Below are 19994 nucleotides of genomic sequence, written 5' to 3' on the forward strand. Positions count from 1 at the left end.
TAAAGTGGTAACCCACAAGCCTCTCAGTTTTATTTAGTTTCCCCGTCTTTCGTGCAGAGCTCTCTCTGCTGTGGCAATGAGCCTCGATGGGAAAGCAAGAAAGAGCGCACACTTGGGCCGACTTTCGTCCTCACTAAGGGAAATTCCAAATATGCAGACTATACCTACTGTTTTTGCAGGGTTATTAATTATTTTTAAAGGTTTTCCCACACAGGAGTCCTATTCAAGTACCGCAAATTTATCAAAACCCAGTTTGTTATCTAATAGTTGATGTTAATATAATATACGGGCAAATCTATGTGTTTTTCTTTTGGAAGGTGCGCATGTTTTTGTGCATGTGTTTCATTGTGAAACTGATAGCAGTGACTAAGTTTACATGCACACTAATATTCCATTATTACTCAGAATTTGATGACACATGTGGGATATGCCGATATTATTCAAGTTTGAGAAGCAGTCTTTGGACATGTATACAGCGCATTCGGATTATGCGGCTCAATTGGGGTTTTTACAGCAATTGGCGACACACAGCCCCACGGCCTCTTGACTGTGTACGTTGTACACATGGATGTATAAAGAGAACTGGATACTGCGTTGGAGGCGGGCTCCCGTTCATTCCTACGAGAGTTGCTCAGTGGTGCATGAAGCCAAAATGGCTCGACTGCCGAGTGATAAATTACCCGGATCATCCGGCGATCTTGCGCATCCATTGGATCCATAGAGCAGGCGCAGTACCATTTCCTTTAACTCCACATCCCAGGCCGCGGTCCAGCCTCGGTCTGGGTCTCTTCACATGAACAGCAGCATGAAAATAACTCTGGATTTGGCTATTAGTGCATTTTACAGGGCTTAATGATTTAAATAAGCACTTTGAATTGCCCTGTTGTTGAAATGTGCTATACAAATAAAGCTGCCTTGCCTATTCAAGTGTACTGAGAATTTGATTTTCATCAAAAAAATAACTACATGGTTGGACTTAAAACTACTACATTTGGACAGTGAAAATGACACTGAACTTTGTGAACATCGGACATGAACGAACAGCGGATTGTAACGTGACGCACGGGACACGAACAGCGGTCTCCTGGATGAAAGTCTGTGTTTGTTGGACCCTCCGGCCCAGTGTGTCTCTTTTCGCTCTTTAAACTACTAAGGGTTGAACTACGGTCCAAATGTAAATTTGTCTTTCTGAGGCTATCGCATGGTTAAATCAATTATTTTTATGAAATTTTATTTTACGAAAAAAAATGTAACAGCCCCCTCAGTCACTTCAAACTGTTGCCTGGCCTTGCTTGTCTACAACATAGCCAAACAATATTCAAATATATTGTGCTTGAAATAATTTTTTTTTTTACTTCTGTGTGGGAGTTACCAAGCAATAACTGATTTGCATGTTGCAGTTCTCGTCTGTAGAAGGGAGATAAGAAAGATGTACTGTAGGTGTATGTGCAAATATGTGGTGGGTAAATGTGGGGAGGTGGGTGTTATGTAGCGGTACCACAGGTAAGACAACAGATGGGTTTAGAAACTGCTCAGGTTTCTCATCATTCAACAAATGATGTCTGACATTTGTTTTATGTTTCGGGACTGCCTTTGTACAGTATGATGGTTTATGCCCTTTTGTGTTTATTCATCCATACAATTTAGTAAGCATTTCATTTCAGACTATTTAAAGCAGGATGGCAAACGCTCCACCTGTCTTAATCTTTGCTAATAATAATATTAAATAATTTCAGACAGGCTATAAAAGCTATTTCTTTATAATTAACCTAATTAACCATAACCTTGTCTGTGCTGCAAGAGGATGTCGGGACACATTTCCTTTCATTCACTTTGAAAACTTCTACAATTCCTCCTGTTTGCAGGTTTCAAAATGCAAATTACAATACCGAACTAGAGCATAGAGTTAAATTATTAGCTCAGATGAGTGACTTTTTTTTTTTTTTAAAGTTATTTTTTTGGGGGCATTTTCCATTTTTATGACAGGACAGTGGATAGAGTCGTGAAAGGGGGGAGAGAGAGAGTGGATGCGGAAAGGGCCACAGGCCGGATTCGAACCCGGGCCGCCGCAGTCAGGACCAAGCCTTAATACATGGACACCCGCTCTACCAACTGAGCTAACCCAGGTGCCCAGATGAGTGACTTTTTTAATTTTGTTTCAACTGCATGATTTTTAATCCCGAAAGGGTTATGATAAGTGTTGTGGAGTACGTATATATTGAATGCTGTGTACATAGATAAGATAAAATAAATCTTTATTGATCCCAAGTGGGAAAATTTGGTTGTTGCAGAAGCATAAGGACAGAATTAGAGGGAAATAGAGGAAGTAAAAGAAATAAACAATAAGAGGTACAGACAAATCCGGCAACCGCTTTGTTTGTTCCGCGATCTAGCGGCAAGTCGTAGTGACTCTACTGTCTGCTAACCGTGTTAACTGTCCGTGGTTGCTCGTAGTAACTTACATAAATGGTTGGCGTAGATAATAAACACGGATGAGTATGTATTTTAAATGGATTCATGTAAAATTGAAGGCTTTTACAAGGACACTTACATTCATGTTTACCAGTAGCATTCTCCGGACTCGGATATGTTTTTTCACATAGAAAGCGAGTCCGCCACCGTTTGTGTTTGCCATGTGAGGGGTATTTGTGTAGCAAACATTTCTATTCCGTTTAAACATGTTGTAGCCTTCTAGATGGAGACTTTCAGAGAAAAAAGAAGGGGTGGCCTTTGGAGGTGAGTTTCTGTTAGACATAAGACATCCGCGAGATGCAGTTCATGGTGACTTTTGATGTCAGTGATATGAGATGGAAGTCCTTCTGTGTAAAATGGACGACTGTCAGAGAGTCCGGCCTGTTAAATGCTGCTGTGATGTTTACTCCTCCATATCTAGAATGTGTAGTCCGCTAAGAGAAGTTACTCTACTGAGAGCTAAATAGGTCATGCCATGTTCAAAGATGCTTTTTAGTGATACTACTGCTGAGGAGTTGTCATACCTTGAAACTTGTGCAATGTACATGCAAATGCAAGCTTTATGTGAAACTGCCTGCACATCACACCCTTTTGCTTTACATTCTCCTCCTCTCTGTCTATTGTATGTACACAATATTATCGGCTGCACCTACATTACCTCTATTGACAAGTTCTAGACCAAGTTTATTGACGTGTGGACCACTTTCACTGGTCCCGGAGCTGTTTTGGTGTTCCCTCGATGCTGAAATTCCAACCGGCAAAAGTATTCGATGACTTTGCCAATTGGTTGTGCAGGTGACAGGATCAAACCTCTGTTTGTCAAACATGCACATTGCTGTCTCGGGATTGCTTTGTAATATGTTGCACTTGGAGGACAAATTGAGCTCATCAAAATTCACTTGTTCACCTTGTTGAGTCTTAATTTCTGTAATGCATTTTCGGCGGCAGAAAATGTAAAAAAGAACGTGGGAATTCCTAACCGTCTGATCATAGCAAAGAGATCTTTTGTGTTTTTTCCTCGTGTTTATTCTGCGGCCATCTATTGTACATACATTGGCCATGTATTTCTGTTTTTTGCGCAAAGAACAAATAGTTTGTATCTCTGGCAAAACGGTTATCGACAGTACAAAGCCTAGTTTTGAAATAACTGCAAGGTGTTAATTTAATAGGCCTGTTTTCATCTAGTGCGTTTTTAGGTGTTCTGAAAAACCGTACTGGTTTGTTTCCTTCAGCGGGGGCAACAGAGTAGATTCCCACACTAAAACTTAATATCTCCTCTGAAACATCAGTTGGCTGTAGACATGACTCAAGACCATTACCGCCATTAGGTTCATCACCATCCTGTTCCATGAGGTCAGACTGCTCCTGTGGTTGATGGTCATCACATGATTGACTATCAATCATCGTTTTCAGGATAACTTTCTGCCACGGAAAGCGCATCATTCTCAAACTTGTCAATATCCATCAGATCTTCTACATTATAATCACTATCATCCGTTTTGTCATCCTCATCAGTATCATCATCTTCCTTATCAGGAAGTGTTAGGTCACATAACTCAGCGTTATCTGTGATAGTTTAGACCAGGTCACAGTTTGGATGAGCTGATGACCTTTATAGCACAATCGTCTCTTTAGCTTTACTCTCACGACTTGAGATTGACTTCTAAGTCTAGGTAAGGCCTGCTCTTCAGAGGGGACACATACCAAGTTGCCATGAATGGCTCTTTGTTGACCTTTGGGAAGTGGGATCATTTCTGCAAATGTTATGCATTTGGCAATGAGATGCTTCTCCAATATGTTTAAATCACTCAGCTCAGCTGGAATATCTGCAAGCACTAAATGGCATTCTACCATTCTTAAGATGATTGTGTGTCGTGAATTTTGGCATTCATCAGTACAAACATGAACAAACCTCCCTGTCAGGCAAGTTTCAGCAACATGTGGATCTTGAACGTAATTTGACCTCTTGAGTTGGAAACAATGCGCTGTCATCCATGTGATTATGCTGTCATCTCTGTGGTTATGATGATTGTTTATCCGTCCGTAATTTTGTTTTATTTTTATTGCACAATGCATGTTATTAGTAATTCTAAATACGGGGTATTTGTTTCTCATGAGTTGTTTCATTGCTTCTTTTTGTTTCGATCTCAATGCAGGGTCACCGGCATGAAGTATTCTATGAATATAATAACAAAAATAAAGTAATCTTTAACTAACACAAGCAGTGTAACAGCTAATTTTAGCTAACGTTAGGCCTAATGGTTGCTGACGTTAGCTGTCGGTTGAATTTAAGAATTTTCCGTTTACATAGTAAGGTCACAGTAAGGAGTCTACAGTCACTCTTACCTGCTTCCTCGTGATGTTGGGTGCTTCCACAGTTGTCTCATACCACATACCGCTCCCTTAGTAATTTTAATTAATACGCAGATGACACACAAATCTATCTCGTTGACTAATAAAGCAACTAAGGAGACTAAGGAGCAAGTCATTTTGTATTGGAAAAAACACAAATCTATCTTCCTGTAACTGCAAAAGCACAGCTTTCTGAAAAAAGAGAACAGCTTGTCAGATGTCCATCTTTCTTATTAACTTCTTATATTTGAATTCTCAGAATATTACTATTTTTGTTGTTTGTCAAAAATAGAACATGTTTTCTGGATGTTTCCGTTAGTGTCGATGGCTTGCAAAACTTCTCAGAGCTAAGGCAATTTTTGATCAGTCTCTTAACAACATTTAACCATTCTTCGATTTAACAAAACATCTTTTGGGGGCAGAGACTTTGCTCATTGAGCTCCCCTCCTGTAAGTTCAGTTAAAGTCTTTAAACTGGATCGAGTTGAAGACAGAGAAGAAGAAAACTGAATGGAAAGTTAAATTTAGTAAGCATCATTTTGTCCCCTCAAAGTTGGATTGAAGGGAAAATTTACAGCATGTTTTCAATATCACCTTCAGTTTTACAATATTTTCACACGGCTGGAAGTGATGACGTCTGAATCAGTTTCAAAAGTGTTTTTTTATTTAAATTTCAAGGTATATTTAGTGCTGACTTGGTTCTGTGAAGGCCATTTCTGTGGGTGGGGGGAGAAAGGGGGGACAGGCTGATATATGTAAATGTCTGTGTGTGTGTGTGTTTCCGTGTACACAAGAAGACATACGGCACCAAAATAACCACTGAACTGTTGACTTCCTGTAAAAATGTCGGCTGAGTCACATTCTGACAACTGAGGTCTTTATCGATCCGTTCATTGTTTCACAGAATAGAGTATGTGAATTCATACATGCAGAAAATATATTTAAAAAATATAAAAAGTGACTTCTGTAGTTACAAACGCAAAACATGCCAGGGGTTACTATAAATAAAATAATAGTAACTTAAGTAAAAACATTAAAATGGGAGCACAAACTCATCGTTTTACAAGCCTTTTTGTTTTGCAGAAGATATAGTCTTAATATATAGTTCCACTTCTTTCTTAAACAAATTTAAATGAGGTTTAAAACTCTTGCAAATTTGCATTTATGAATGTAAAACTTTGTACATTTCCAGAACAGATGGACAGTAGTTTCAGTATGGGAATCACACAAGGTGCATTAATATAATTTTTGGGACTTTAACAAAAAAGGACCTAACTGGGTAACATCGATGCATGATTTTAAATGACACTTCTTTGACCTCATTTACCAAAAAGTATTTTTTTACTCTGCCAATGTTGTGTATTGGTCCTTTAATTGACGTATGAGCATTCTGGGATTCCAAAGAAGCTGCATTAAAATAAATGTTGGTTTGCGCGTCAGAGCAGAGAGCCAGTGTGTCTATACGTGTGAACGTATTGTGTGTGTGTGTGTGTGTGTTAAAGGGGATGTTGCTATTTCCCCTGTAGTGACAGTAACAAGCGGCCATCCCACGTGTCACATCGCCACTCCTCCCACGCTTCTCGCAGAGAGGAACACACAGCGCTATTATTATCACTGACAGGAAACATGCTGAACCACACCAACGATCCGAGTCGACTCTCACTCAGTGTCTTTGTCTCTCGGTTTCTGACTCATCTCTTCCTTTCTGTTGTTTGGCTGATGCTCTGCCCTTCCAGCTCTCTTTCTCTCTCGCTCTCTGTCTTTCTGCCTCAGTAACTTTCTGTTTTCTGAAAGTTTATTTTTTCCTATGTCTTGGTATGTCTCAAAATGCACCCTGTCCGACTTTTTTTTTGTTTGTCTCGGAACTTTTACTGTAACCTGAAACACCCCTGGTTTACTCATTTGCTGTACTTCCTTGGTAGCCATGCAGACAGTTTAGGTTTTTGTTTCTTTGAGGGTTAGAGATGTCCACCTCCGATCACCGCCCACCTTCTGCTTCCACCTGAATACAATGCAGGCAAATTAATTTTGTGTGGTGCTCAAATCATAAAATAAAAAAAATACATTTCAAAGGCTCAACACCAAGATAAAATGTTTTTTTTCTCGCATTTACAACTCATTTGTATCCGAAATTCCCCCCCCAAAAATTACCTTTATATACTTTACATAATGTTTTACACACCTCTGCATGTATACATAATGATTCATTCTCAATTCCTGTCTACGCCTCTGTAAATATATATATATTTTAGTACTTCCCGTTATTACATACCACATTACTGTTTACACCTCTGTGTACATACAGTACATTACTTCTCATCGGGCATATACTGTACATCCTGTTTACATTAAATTTTCCCATCTGAAATATTATAATATAATTTTGTCTTCCACAAAATTACAAATTTACATTACTATTTTATATTGTGTTTATATTTAAGCCCTATATTTTAACTGCACTATTTTATGCCTTCGATTATCATTTGGCTTTTACTTTTACTTGTTTAATTTCCCCTTTTATTTATGTATATATATTTTTTGAGCATTGTTGAAGGAACCTGAGACCAAAGATTTTCATTGCTAAGAATTGCTTTGCTGGAATTGACAAATGACAAATAAATAACCTTGAACTTTAAACTCTCTTTACAGCGAGGTATAAGTGAGGCAGTGTGGCATTTATTAGCCTGAATATATCTTCAATTCAAATCTTCAAATATTAGACCATAAAGGCAGACATTTTTTTGCATGAGTCCATGAATTAAACATCAGTGTAACACAGTGGCAGCTGGTGGATTTTTTTTGGGTAGGGCCAATCAATTTCAACAAACATCCTAGTACGATTCAATGCAAACAAAGGTATCAAAAACGCATTACTACTTTGCAGTTACATTTTTATCATTTATTCCAACACTGACATAAGGACATCTTATTCATACAATTCAGTATGTTAATATAACATACGACAGATCATTTATAAAGGAACTTTGCTCTTCTGTCCTTCTGAGTGGCAAACCTCTCAATGACCTTCTTATTGAAGTCAGGCATGTTCCTGACAAGTTTCTTCTCCATGGAGAGCATAGCCAGAGCATTAAGGCGATCCTGTGTCATGGTGTTTCTCAGGAAGGTCTTGATCCCGCGAGAACTGACATGAGCCCTGACGAGAACAGAGAGAGACACACGTGAACGTGCGCGCGCACACCATGGGCCAAATCAGTTTGGCCCTCACGGAAGTCTTTTTTACGGCGCTGATTGGATGAATTGTATGTCATTCATGCTTGTAATCATATATCTTTAATCAGTGATTGGCTGTACTGCTTATTAGACCCGCCTTCCTTGGGCCAAATCCATTTGGCCCCAGAAAGTGCACGTGCAGCAGAGCAGCTGAGAGGTGCACTAGCAGAGAGTTCAAGGAGGAAAGCAGATATTTGGCGCAGTTATCCTATTTTACAAATATTACAGGTATATTCCATAGGTCAAAAACACACATATTGACAATTTTTAGAATTTTTAGAATTTTTATAATTAATAATTTTATAATTTTTTTTTTTTTTTTGGTGGCTCAAGGTGGGTGGGGCCAGGCCCCGTGGCCCTCTATTGGCCGGCCGCCACTGGTGTAACATCAGATTTATGCTTAGAAGTTTTAAGCGTCACAGCATGAATAAATCTTCTTAGTAATGATTTTTTTTTTACACTGATTAACTGCATAAAAATGTGAATATAGGTATTGTTTTAGAGTGTTTTGTAGTTTGAGTTGTGTTTCAGTGTTCATCCATCCATCTGCAACCGCTTATCCCGTTAGGGGTCGCGGGGGGGGCTGGAGCCGATCCCAGCCGACATTGGGCGAAGTTTCAGTGTTATTTTACATAAAACCACACTAACCTGTGTTAGTATATTGGCATTCTTTGCCCCAGATTATCCCACATTTCCATGTTCTTGTTCAGTTTTCTTCTCACTTTCTTCAGCACTTATCATAAATAAGCAGAGAGAGGGGGAGAAGATCAAACTGACGGAGGAAACCTCGGTGAAAAAACTTTCCAGCAAGTCAAAAAGTCCCCTCACACTTTGTGAACTTTACACTGTGAAGTTGTGTTTTGAATCTAAAACATGTTCACACTAAGTGAAGTTATTGTCTTAATATAGAAACATAATGTTTTTTGAAACAATAAATTCTGAGTAACAATATTCATTCAGCCTCCATGTAATGTTTGACCGGGTTACTGAGGGTTATAGGAGCCGTGGCTGAAGAGGAAGATGCTGTCCTCTGGTGGCAGATGGAGTACAAGGCCAAAACGATGAGGCTTTCACATGAAGGGGAAAGAACAGCAAATGAGAAATTCAATCAATAGCCTCATCTAGTGGTAAATTACATGTACTCCACACAATGTATAAATCCACAACTTCAACATGACTTCATGCAGACTGCTCTGTCAACTGATTCACTCAGACAATTTCGAAAAGGATAACAATACGTACCTGAGTCTATAGGATGAATACACCATAAACCTGTGTCTCTACTCTGCAAATGATATAGGTAGACCTCAATAAGCATACTGTCTTCAAATGTTATCTTCCAAAGGATGATGCACAGATCACAAACCTGAACATTTAAACGGTCAGATAAAAAATATAAACTGGAATAGTAAAATGTTAAATCAATGAAAACGAACAACAGCAGGGATGAAAATAAAGTTTTATAACAATATTATTGTTGTGCCACAGAACGGACTCAAACCCAAATGCACGACACACAGACAGTCAGAGTTCGGTAAAAAATAGTGTTAGTGTTTTGTTTTATTACATTAAAACATGTAATCATGTTCTAGTAAAAAGTTAGAAACCCAAAATACAAGCCTGCACCTGAAAATCAGCATAATAGTTATACATAAAACAACTTTTCATCGCCATCATGGAGTCAAAATTTCAATTTGTCCAGTACTTTGGTTATGGCTAAATATCTGCAAAACTAATTACATCCCCATCAGCCTCAGCTGCTTTGTGTGTTTAGTGCTAATTAGAAAATGCTAGCATGCTGACACGCTAATACTAAAGCAAGTTCACCTAGCAGAGCAACTAGCATGGCTGTAGTCTCATGTCAAACATGTTTGATTACACATCAGGTGTCAACTGCAGTGTGACCTTCATCAAATTATTGTAATTATGATATTGATTAGTTGACTCAGTGCAAGTCATTTACAGAAATAAACTGTAATCCATGGATCTTTCCATATTTTCAATGCATACAAACATACTGTACTACACATGTATACTCAGTTGATGTTGTATACTCAGCACCTAAATTGCATCAGATGAGATCCATCCATCTCTCTTTTTTTCACCTTCACTGTTCCGTCTCTCCTCTCTCTCTCTCTCTCTCCTCGGATCTTCTCAAGCGCTTTGAAACAGATTTTTACAAGCTTTGCTAAAACTTGTCAGGAAATGGAACAAAGCCCGACTGGAAAACCATCAGTGATTAAAATGGTAGCTTTGTGGAGCCAGTACAGCATCAAATAAAACGGGGAAACCCAATAAAACCCACCAACAAAAGCCAGTGTTTCCTCTAATGAAACTTTTACATGTTGAGTTTATCCTGTAAACACCGTCACAGCGTAACCGAGCAATATTTCTCCTTCAGCAGGACGCTAATCCCCGAGAAGCTCTCACTCTGCACTGCATAATGCAGTTAATAATATAAACGGCACAATTGTCAATTAATGTGATGGAAAGTAGAAAAAGAATGAGTAATAACTGGTGATCTAAGTAACTTGTTTGCACAAGCTCTAATCTTCCTTAGTTGATGTGTTTCATTTGAAATATATATATTTTTTTAAAAGACCAGATCTTAAACATTAAAACAACGTTAATTAAACTTCACCTCAACCTGCATTAAGTGTTTCATCTTTGTCTTAAAGCCAGAATACCACACACATACACAGTAGTTGTAGCTGGCAGATATACGTGGCCTCCACCCAAACCCTCCTCTGGCAGTTCACCGGTCCACATTCAGACCTGATATTAAAGAGTGTATATTTAGCTACCTCTCTCTCTCTCTCTTTCTCGCTCTCCGTTTGTATAATACTCTCATGTTAACCTCTTCAAGCAGCATTAAAGGACCTTCAGTTTGACGCCGAAATAAAAAACAATAGGTTCTGCAGCCGCCACGCGCTCCTGACGTTGCTCTTTGTCAACGCCCCCTGCTGCTGCTGCCGCCGGATCTCGTCTATTTTCCAGGTGAGGTGTAGTTCATCTCGAACGAGCCCTCTTTGTCCCGTTACCTGAGTGCCACACCCATCGACACACCTGCCTCCTCTTCCCTCATCTGCTCTGCAATTACCTGGCTTTCCACGCCCACCTCCTCACCTGCATCTCGTTGTCTAATCAGTCAGTAGTCAAGTCAAGAAAAGTCTCAGTTTGGTGTAAAACTGTTCAGATCAGATTGTGGAAAGACAAAATTAGTGACGTCTCTCTCTCTGAAGCTACGATATCTGTGTGTTTCGTACTGGGATGTACTCACACCAGCAACGGGTTTTGCTCGTTTTTTCTCTTCCCAGCTGATAAAAAGACCAGGAGTCGCGGAATAAAACACATCAGGTAAGATAACGTTGCATTTGTGCGTGGACACATAGCTAAGTTAGCTAGCTAGCTAATGTCGGTGACGTATATTGTGCAAGATGAGAGATGTAATTCACTGAGCAGTTTCACACAAAACTAAATGATACAACGACAAACTAACTTGACTTGTTGTCAGACGAATGGGACATTTTTCAGACTATTGGGGTTTCTAAATGATGGGGCGTCAGAACGGCACGGCACCAACACTAATGGCCAAACGGCTACCTAACTAAAGCTGCCAAGCTGAAGATAACTTTCATCATTTAGCTACAAACTCTTGTAACAGTAAAGCATTTTATCCGGCAAGCTGACGGCAACAAACTCAGCTAATGATAATGAAAGAAGGAAAAGCATATAAATTAAGTTAGATTGTTGTCCCGGATGGAGCGCAGTGAAAACAGCTGCATTTATTTGTGAGGAAAGGTGACTGATTTCTAAATGTTCACTCTCTTCTTACTGAACTCTCTTTTCCTCTCTTTTCTTTATTCAAACTGTTTTGTTTTTTCACTGCCCACAAAGATTCACACCTACGTCCACAAAATGACAAAAATAAACTTGTCTGGGAAAGCAGCAGCAGCCGTCTTTAGTGCAGTTACTCACATGATGATGACATTCAAAATCACGTCAATACCTGCAATGTTACAAAAATAACAAGTAATAACATTAAGAAAATGTTTATATATGGAGTATTTTTGGGAGGAAAGTCTTCTCCCGAGTCTGACCCAACCAGACCTCTGCTGACGACACCGAGGATCTGAACCGCCCACTCACATAAACAAAGGTGAGGATTTCCAACTAATGGAAAACATCTCATCATCTGTGCGGGCCAAAAACAGGGAAAACATGGTGAAAATAGACTGGCCACTGTCTGTTCTGTCTCTCCATGTTTTCCTTTCGCTTTTTTTTCATTTGTCCTTTGTTTCTCTTGCACCATCTTTTCCCTCTTCTTTCCCTCTTTCTCCTCCCTCTCTTCACATACTGTTGATTCTCTCAGTTTCAAAAAAGGAAAAGTGGACTTTGTTTATGTTCACACATTGCCAAGTTTGTCAACCTGTCCTGCTGCCAGGTTTGACATTTCAGAAGATGGCAAAACAAATGTAACTTTAGCGCTCAGTGTGATGGACTGTGTCTTCTCTTCTAGTGCTCATACCAGTGAGATGTTAATGCCATACAGTTTTGTTTTAGGTGTTACATAACTTGTGTATTTTCTCACTCCAATTAAACTAGTTATTATTTCTCTGCAAAACAATAAGACTATAAAACTCTGCAGCCATTCTAGCATGCATGTGAGTCTGTAAACAATTAGGACACACCAAATAATCAAATTGTTTAATTGATAAATAAAGAAAAAAAATAAGGAGACAACTTTACTATGCCATCGTGTCTACCATTAGTGATGAAAAAAGTAGGCTAGGACTGTATTCGAAACCGCCTACTACCAGGATTTAGTCTTTAAACGAGCTCTTAAAGCACTGGACAAAAAAAGAAAAGAAAGAAAGCTGGCGAGGAAGCGACCCCGGCAGGCGCTACCTAGTTGTCACAACAGTTTGTGGAGCTTCTAAACTCCAAAAACGTTGGAGCAAATGTTCGATTCGCTATCTAATATCGTAAAACTGCAAATATTCAAAATCTATACAGTTGATTTCAAATCATGTTAAGATATCCTGCTAATTTTTGCAGAGCCAGAAGCTCTCATCTTTCCTCTACTCCTTCATTCACCATTTCCTCTTTCTCTGCTTTACAAATAGCATATTTTCAAACCAGCATCCATACCATCACCTCAGCCAGTGTGTTCACAGAGTGAGGTTATTGTAGGTCAGCAGCTCCAGTGAACCACAGAGGCGGGATTCAGGCCACAGATCCAGAGGAGTGCCCATGTAAGGTCACTTCCTCCCCCCCAGAAACGGGGCCTCTTGGCTGGGCTCGCTGACACTGGGAGTGCCAGCGTCCTCTGCCTGGTGGTCTGTAATTACTGTAGGTTGGTCCAATGAGGGCCGGAGTCACAGAGAGCCACGTTAGTGTTAGTTCAGATGTAGAGCAACTTCCTCCCAAACATGTTTCAAATTAGAGATGAAACACGTGTGTAAACATGTAATCACACGTTCACACATGCACAGGAAGACCATGTTTGAGCAAAATATATGCTTATACTTGCCCATGCCCATACAGGCTACATGTATGTGTATGTGCATGGGCACAATGTGGGGAGAACATTTACTAGGGTTTTCCTGTATCATGAAGCTGGCTCACTTTTAACCAGGGTAAATCACCACGGTAACCAACGTGGCTAATGATGCCTTCAAATGGGGTCGTGTTTACTGTGCTTACGAGTCCATATGAACGCCCTGGTTCGGTCAAACCGTTATATTCTAGGAAAAATCATTAGCCTCATTGTGCCCAAAGACTAGATATACTGCTATGATAAGAAAATGGTTGTATCTCAGAAACTACAAGGAGCACAGTCAAGTATTTGGTATCTATGAACTCATAACAAGTTGGATATCAAAGATATGCACACATGCAGTGTAAAAAAATACTTCCTATGGAAAACATTCAATGAACACGTGTGATTTTTCATGTGATCTAAGAAAGTCAAAGTTGTAGCCTACTGCCTAAAGTATGTCCATACCAAATTTCAAGACTTTGGATCAATCAGAACTAATGTTGTGTAGACTTTGGGCACAACTGGGTTTAAAGCAACATTTTAATTGAGAAAAGATCATTATCGTTATTGAAGAAGAGGAAATGGCTCATATATCTGTGACAAAACTGCTGATCCTTACAGAATAGAAATAGAATATAAACATCTTTACTGTTTCCGTTATATTGGTAGAAATGTGCTGACTGGTCATCAAAGGCACAGTTCAGCACTGTAGTGGTCAGTGGTAAGTGACAAAGCATGTAAGTGTATTCCTCAGTGTTTTTCTGTAAATGCATCCTCACTGATGCATTTACAGCAAGTCAGAAAATATATAAATCTCCCAAACCATGGGGCAGTACAGAGACCAGTCAGTCTGGGGTTGAATGGGGTTACAGCTGAGTCAGTCTCAACTGTATCAGTGGTTTTACAGTCATTTCCCAGAACAGATGGCTCTACAGTATGGAGGATGGAACGTGCTGAAATCCAAAATAAATAAATAAATGACTCGATAAATAAATAAATATGTCATTAAATGTAGCAAAAATAAAATTAAGAATAAATGTAGCCATTAATTAATTGATAAAATGAGACATAAATTGATATTTAATTTGCTTTTTTATTTATTTATCTTTGTATTAATTCCCTTTTTTTATTTACTCTTCTCTTAAGTTTTCCCTTATATTTATGTATTTTTTAAATTAATTTTTAATTTAAAAAAATTAATTAATCTATTTATTTTTAATTAATTAATTTTTGCATTTATTTTTTATTTATCATTTTTGCATTCATTTTTATATTTATTTTTAAATTTACGTATGTATTTATTTATATTTGTATGCCCTTATTTACTTATTTATTCCTGCACAATTTTCCCTTGGACAATCACATGGTAGCTACGCTCTAAAGTATAACCTGCTTTATTTTCTATTTGATTCTAAATGGGAACATAATTTACTAAATGAACGTCATGCTGTATTAAAGAAGACTTGAAACTACCAATTGAGACCATAAACTCATGTTTTTGATAATAATAACTTTTTGTTGACCGGACTGAGTTGTTTTCTGTGCTGTGTTTTTTCCCTGACCAATCAGCTCCTTTCTTGTTCCCAGTGTTTTCCCCTGGCCAATCAGCTCCCAGCCCATTCGCCTGCCTAATCACCTCATTCCCCTCACCTGAGCCTCTCCACCCATCTCTCCACCTGCACTTCACCCTTTGTATTTAGTCCTGGTTTTCAGTTCAGTATTTGTTGGATCCTTGATTTCGTTGTGAGATGTTCACTTCTGCCTTGCCTGCACCAAATCTTTAATTTTTTTTTCGTGATGCCCAGCACGATTTCGAACAACGTATTTTTCGTGTATTTTCCTACAAATATCCAACAACACATTATGCACGTGTCAATTTCCGCTCGAGTCTTTTCAAATTAAAAACTACTTAATAAGACCCGGAAAAAGATTGACTTGGTTAGGCTTGGTCAAATTGATTTTGTGCTGACCATCATGAAAAAAAAACATGAAATTTGTGTCTGTGTACACGAATCAATACATCCAATTTCGTGACTATTTCACAAACTGCTGGTCTAGAGTATCATGAGTGAAAATATAAATTTCTCCCTTTTGGTTTCAGATATTTTCTCATAGGAGACAAATGGTTTACAGAGCAGATATGTATGCTGTAGCAGACAAAACAAGTTCAATTTAGTGTCTGTTGGACTTAAAGTGAGCACCAGTCAGGCATTCAACGCAGCACCACTTCCAAAAACTGAGACTACAAATCTTTTTGTCTCCTTCTGTCTACTTCTTTGTGCCTCTTTATTTACAAATACCTAATAATTTATCAACTTGTATAATGTAACCCCACAGTAGCTCTGTGAATGAAATCATCTTCTTTTTTTTCAAGTAACAGCCTGTCTGATTTCCACTGTTTCTGCTGGTTTGCATCAGTGTATCGCGGTTGGCCGTACATATTTTCACCAACCTGAAAGCTGTTTGGCTGTGCAGGATGTTTGCTGGACTGGTCTCATAAATGACTGAAAACATGAGGTTTGTGTGAGGTCACTCGCAGGTCCAGAGGCAACGGCTCATTCACTTCCTGCCTTATTTTAGGTTTTGATGCATACACATACAAGTGCAGGGAGGCCCTTTGTGGTCACGACTAAAATTCCTGAGGCCACATTGAGCTACACTGGACGCATGATGTGCTTTTGTGTCTGCATGAGATGCCGTGATTATGGCTGCTGTGTTTCCTCTTCCTTTCACTGGACATTGCAAAAATGCTAGCCCTCAACCTAACCGTACTATGGTATGGAGTCCACAAAACCACAGAGTGTATTTTTATTCATATATCAAGACCATGATTTATTGTTCAGAAGGAATGCAATGCTGCGTTGTCTGCAAGAGCTGCTGTGACAACTGGCAGAGTCACGAAACAAAGCCAGGTGAAGATGAAGTTATATAACAGTCTGATATCAATGGATATTTTCACTGAAAGTTAATAATACCTAATATCTGTAGAAGCAAGTAAAGATTTATTCTATGCTCTCCATAGAAAAATGAATAGGATCCGTCAACTTCACATACGTCAACGGATTTGGTGTATCTCCATCTTGAGCCATCACAGCTGTATCAAGGCAATCTGAAGTGCTGAAACACGTCAGTTTGTTGAACAACATATTGGCCCCATTTACATTTGTCATCTCAAGTGACTCGTATCAGAATAAAATCCAGATACACATAGCCACATATATAACCTATGTCTCTGTTGGTCAGAAAAAAAACTTTTGCAATCCATAATTTTAGTGCAACTTTAGTTGCTATTATCACAAGAACAGAGGAGACAGACCATGAGTGTATTGAAAAAGTCAGACAGTGAGTGGATACTTCCACAGACTGCTTACGGACATAGTTAATACTACGGTGGAGAGACGGATGCATTTGCACTTTCTCAACATCTGGCTAGAATGTGTGTTAAACCACCTCCGGAGGTGGATGCATAATTTACACTAAGCTTTTCTGAGATCATAGCTATCCGCCCAAGACGCATAGTGACTGAGTGTAAATGAGGTAATGAAGGCAGTCAGAGATGGCAAACCAAAGTCCTCATACATTAACAACAAAGCAGGTTGTTTGTCAGTTTGTCAGCGTCAAGGAAGCTTTTCAAAAGCATAAATCAAGGCAAGAATGAGAAGCACGGAGACCAGCTTTGATACTGATCGACCATGACCATTAAGTCAACAGTCAGTTCAAAGGTGATACATAAGGAAAATGCACTGAGAAAAGACACAGAAAAGAACATGACTTTTCATTGTCTTGTCTCTGTCCCCAGCCTGGTCTCACCAGTCAATTCGCATGCAGTTACAACGCCGTTCTTGCTTTTTGCATTTCAGTTCACGCCATGTAATTTGTACTGACTGCAATGTGAAAGCATCTGTGTGAATATGCTACGCTCCGATCTAGTGACGCAGAATAACGAGCGACGCTCAGAGCAAGTGAGGAAGAGCAAGTGATGTGGGATAAAAAGTGAGAAAGACACGCAAAAAAGCCGTTTCATAACATTAACCCTGTGGCGTGAAATGACATCTTAAAACGTGCTATTTTTACGCCATCCCATGAGATCAGGTTGCAGCTCCAAGCACCTAACAATCATAAAACATGTTTTACTGGCTGAATGTGGTCTGACATGTACTTCCTTCAATCCAACATTAGTTCCTCAAAGTGATACTGTTTAGTCTGTCCATTCTAAACCACATTTCAAAGATGGATGTCAAAACACAGGTATTTCACAAAATCTTAAGTAAGCCTATATTTTTAATTGAAAAAAAGAAAAGATGTTTAAACTTACAAATGTTTTATTTATTAAAAAAAAATGTCTCAATGACAAACTGTGTGACATTACTGTAGTTTTAAATAGATTCAAACCTTCAGCTTGATCTTAATAAATTATTTTAGCAGCAACATATGAAGCGAAACCTCATAAAGTGATACTCATGCAGGCTGTCATTGTCTCGTGGCACAGAATAAAGACACAACTGACCACAAACTCAAATACACACACGTGATACCTAGAACGCACATACTGTACCTGCACGCGCTCACGCACTCACACTCACACTCACACACACACACACACACACACACACACACACACACACACACACACACACACACACACTTACACACACTTAAAGATGCACGAACGGTCGCACACATAATAAAGACAAACGTCTTAAGGTTCACAAAAACAAATTTTACATTTACAGTGTTATGCATTTTTTTGGGCGCGGACTCATAAAGAGGATGAGTCTGCTGTCATGTGTCACTGACCACACAGCTGCCCACAGACACGCACACACGCACACAAATTCCACTTTAAGTCCTTTCGTATTATTACCACAAGCGGTGAACTTTGAACCAATGAAACAGTGATGATGTTATAAATATCTCCACACACACGCACAGGCAGACAAACCAGGGCACATACTGTACATTCATGCAAGTTGCAAATTGGAGAGTCGAAAGTGGTTATTAATCTCTTAAATACTAATATATTTACACAGAACATTATGATAATCATTGTCTTTATTATAATTCTAGTGGAGATTTCAAAGAGATAGCAAACATGTCAGGCTGAATTTTGAGGAAGTGTATAAATATGTTTCACTCGAAAATCTGTCGTAAGCTGATACAGACATACATATACTGTACTTTAAATACACTACATAAATTTTAAAACACAAGATTCCACAGCTGACAGTGCACATCTGTTTATCATTAAGAGGAGCAGCTGCCTTTTTAACACACAAAATAACAACTGAGCTAAATCAAGAACAATATAATCTACTAAAGATTCTCCCATGTGACTTTGTCTCACACAATGTTTGGCTCCTCATTTGGCTTCTGCAAAAGCTGCATAAATAACTAAACGTTCTCTTCTCTCTTGATTTATGGTGGCCTGTAACAGACACAATTAATAAACTTGATATTTTCATAATACAGGGGTGAACTAATACAAGGATTCCTAGACGAGAGTTATAACTATGTTATTTGTTCTTTTAAAAGTTACATAGTCTCACTTAAAGAGGACCTATTATGCTTATTTTCAGCGCTGAGCCACAGCGTACAGGATTAATCCTGCCCTTTGGTTGCATTCATTCAAAATCTGGCAACTTGGCACCTTCTCGCAGGATTGTGCTGAGTTGTGCGGAGTTGTGGATGTGTTTATTTGTGCTTTAGAATTTAAATGCCGTGAATATCAGAAAATTACGTTATATTTGAGTGATATTTCTCTGATTTGCTGCTTTAACACCGCTCCCTCTCTTCATTCACTCTATAGCTCGCTTGACCATCGCTGTTCTCTCTCTCCCCCTCGCTCTCGAGCCGTGGAGGAAGTGGCAAACTATGTGTGATTACAAACAGCAACCGACAACGGTTACATATTATATCTGAAACATACAGATGAAATAGATTTAGCTGACTTTGCTGCTGTCCGAATGCACTGGCATTGTTATGGAGAACTGTGATAATTTGATATCAAAATGAGTATATTCAAACAGTTTTTAGTAACAACTGTAACACTAATGGAGGCTAGAGATGCAGGGAGCCTTAATAAACATGTTAACTTTGCATAATTGTTACAGGCTGTTTAATGTTAAGGACTTTGTTTGACACAGCAAAAGCACAGGTGTACATAATGACACTAATAAAGGCTACCAGGGCCCTGGTAGTGTGCTGGCTGGCTCACTGTCATGACTTACAGAGACCCTACAATGACAGAACCATCATTAATGTTATGAGTAACACCTGTGCTTTTCCAACCTGTCAGTACAGTTAGCTAAGTGGCTAAAATGTGAATTTGTAAAGTATAAAGAAAACAGTGATGTTCCATTTCCAGAACAGCCGGTTTAACCACCCGTCTGCTCTGAAGT

The sequence above is a fragment of the Sebastes fasciatus genome, chromosome 19, assembly GCF_043250625.1.
Source record: "Sebastes fasciatus isolate fSebFas1 chromosome 19, fSebFas1.pri, whole genome shotgun sequence".
Taxonomy (NCBI): domain Eukaryota; kingdom Metazoa; phylum Chordata; class Actinopteri; order Perciformes; family Sebastidae; genus Sebastes; species Sebastes fasciatus.